Source organism: Bidens hawaiensis, unplaced genomic scaffold, assembly GCF_021521415.1.
Source record: "Bidens hawaiensis isolate Kalapana, Puna unplaced genomic scaffold, B.hawaiensis_p1.1 tig00062854_1, whole genome shotgun sequence".
NCBI lineage: Eukaryota > Viridiplantae > Streptophyta > Magnoliopsida > Asterales > Asteraceae > Bidens > Bidens hawaiensis.
In genome coordinates this window covers 50147-53344 of record NW_027501284.1, presented here as the reverse complement: position 1 = coordinate 53344, position 3198 = coordinate 50147, and positions in this window count along the sequence as shown.

The window sequence follows — 3198 nt, the reverse complement described above, 5'->3', positions numbered from 1 at the left end:
GGAGTTTCCACGTAAATTCGAGTAGTTTAAGTTAGTATCACATACACTTTTACGCACCATAAAAATTACCATGACATACAATGACTGTTCTAAAGCCTTTTAAGCCTAATAACTTCACTAGTTAAGCACACACAATCAGTATATATATCATTTTCCAAGGTTGGATCAATTTTCTGTTAAACACAGCAAAGAACTTCTTACGAAGTATTAGACTTGAAAAGTAATTTCATTTCCCTTTAAAATTTTGAATTCAATCGCCCCGATCACGTCAAAGTCGTCAGGTAAACGGCAATCCTGAAGATCCAATGGATCAACTGGACCGACCACATACAAGTATGTGTCCTTCTTACGAAGAATGACCGACTAATTTTCAGCAACTGAAAGAACACACGTCATAACTGCCCCGGTCACTTTCAGTCTTCCGGTTAATGGCTATCCTTATTCTCTAAGTCGAAACGAGGACCAAAACATATCCGAGGATATGTCCATCAAACTGAGGTAACCGACTAATTTTAAGCAATAATGACAAATTTTTTTTTTTTTTTTTTTTTTTTTTAAATAAACACAAAGGCATGGTTACTCGGGATTGATCATCCCGTTCAGCTCAATTAGGTTTTGAAATCTGGATTTATCAAACGCTTTTGTAAACAAGTCAGCAAAATTTTCAAGTGTATCAACTTTTTCGATCTTGATCAGTTTCTTCTCAGCACAATCCCGTATGAAGTGATGACGAATGTCAATATGCTTAGTTTTACTGTGCTTCACGGGATTGTTAATTACTGAGATGGCGACAGTGTTATCAATTAAAATAGGAGTGAGTAAGAAATTCAGACCATAGTCGCGCAATTGTTGCTGAATCCACAAAACCTGAGAGCAGCAGTTGGATGCTGCCATGTATTCAGCTTCGCATGTTGAAATTGCAACTGATGTCTGTTTCTTGCACTGCCAGGAAACTAATCTTCCTCCAAGGAACTGACAGCCTCCTGTTGTTGACTTCCGACTCTGATTGCATCCCCCATAATCAGAATCTGTATATGCCACCAGTTCAACGTCTCCTCCCTTTGGGTACCACAACCCTAGTTTCGGCTTGCCTCTGAGATACCGCAAAATCCTCTTCACACCTTTCATGTGAGATTCCTTTGGGTTTGCCTGAAAACGAGCACAAAGACAAACAGCAAACATTATATCAGGCCTAGAAGCAGTTAAATACATTAATTAACCTATTATCGCCCGATACAGAGTTGGGTCCACATCTGCGTCACCATCTGATTTAGCACCCAATTTGTGATTGACGCAGATTGGAGTGTCATATGGAGAGCTGTCCTCCATCTTGAATCTCTTCAGCAAATCATGAACGTACTTCGTTTGATGAATGAACATCCCGTCCTTCTTCTGATCAACCTGCAATCCTAGAAAGAAAGTTAGTTCACCCATAACACTCATCTCGAATCGTTTCTTCATGACAGCTTCAAAATCCTGACACATGGATACTCTTGATGCAGCAAAAATGATATCATCCATGTAGACTTGAACCAGTAGGAAGTCACATCCTTCTCTCTTCACAAACAACGTACTGTCAATCAATCCCCTTTCAAAACCATTTTCCAGCAAGTAGTCCGATAACGTTGAATACCAGGCACGAGGTGCCTGATGTAACCCATACAATGCCTTGCTCAATCTGTATACGTGTTCAGGAAAGTCTTGGTCAGGAAAACCCGGAGGTTGCTCAACATACACAACCTCATCAACTTTCCCGTTTAGAAACGCGCTCTTCACATCCAACTGAAATACCTTCATCTTTTTAAATGCAGCAAACGCCAAAAACAATCGAATCGCTTCTAACCGGGCGACAGGAGCGAACACCTCATTGTAATCAATACCCTCTTGCTGATTAAATCCTTTAACAACCAGCCTCGCCTTATTTCTTACGATAATTCCCTTATCATCTCTCTTACACTTGAACACCCATTTTGTGCCTATAGCATGCACATTTCTTGGTTTTTCAACCAAGGACCAAACTTCCATTTTCTCAAACTGAGCCAACTCTTCTTGCATGGCCTCGACCCACGAGCTGTCCTTTAAAGCCATTTGATAATTCTTTGGTTCAATTTGGCTTATAAAGCAGGAGTACAAACATTCATTCATTATACCCGTTTCTTTTATGCTTGTATAAACACAGGTGTGCTCATTCAAGCTACTTCTGGTTTGTACACTGGAGGACACATCACCTATAATATTCTCCAATGGGTGATCTCTTTGAATTCTCGTGGTCGGAACAGATCCGACATGCAAATTATCTTCCAGATTTGAAGAGATCTCATCTATGGTTGTTTCTGGCTGAGAGTGAAAATGATTAATAAATTCATCTTCAGTTGAGGCCGCAGGGGTATCGATAGGGTTTGATGTGGAAGGTTGAGATTTCTCAAACATCTGATGTTGCAATAGATTCTCTTCCTCATCAAGTATCATCTTCGTCACAGCTCTTTCGTCTTCTTTAGAAATTTCCAAATCAGGTACGTTAAACGACTTAAAAAGTTTAACATAGTCGAAAAGCTCAGCAGGTCCATTGCTTGGTTTTGGCGGTTGGTAACTAGTAATGTCGGTGTTACAAACCACCTCCACCTTGCAAGTCGACGTATTGAAGACCCGTCTGTTGGGAGTCCCAACAACATAACCGACTAGGATTCCCTCATCGGCTACTTCACCAAATTTCGAATTAGTCTTCAAAATCGAACAAGGAGACCCAAATGGTTCAAGACCGCACAAGTTGGGCTTCCTTCCGTGCATAAGCTCGTAACAAGTTTTTCCAAGTCTCTTAACGGTTAACACCCTATTCAGAACATAGCAGGCTGTAGCAACTGCTTCAGCCCAGAACATCACAGGAAGCTTCGAGTCTGCCAGCATAGTTCTGGCTCCTTCAATTAACGTTCGGTTCTTCCTTTCAGCCACTCCATTCTGTTGCGGAGTATACGGAGCGCTGTATTGATGTTCAATTCCCTTCTGAAGACAGAAGATTTCCATTTCAAAGTTCTTGAACTCTGTCCCATTGTCACTTCTGATGAATTTAACTGATTTGCTCATGATGTTCTCAACTTTTGTAATTAGATTCTTCACCATTTGAGCCGTCTCATCTTTCGTTTTCAGAAAATATACCCACGAATATCGCGAGTAGTCATCAGTGATCACCAAGCAGTAAGA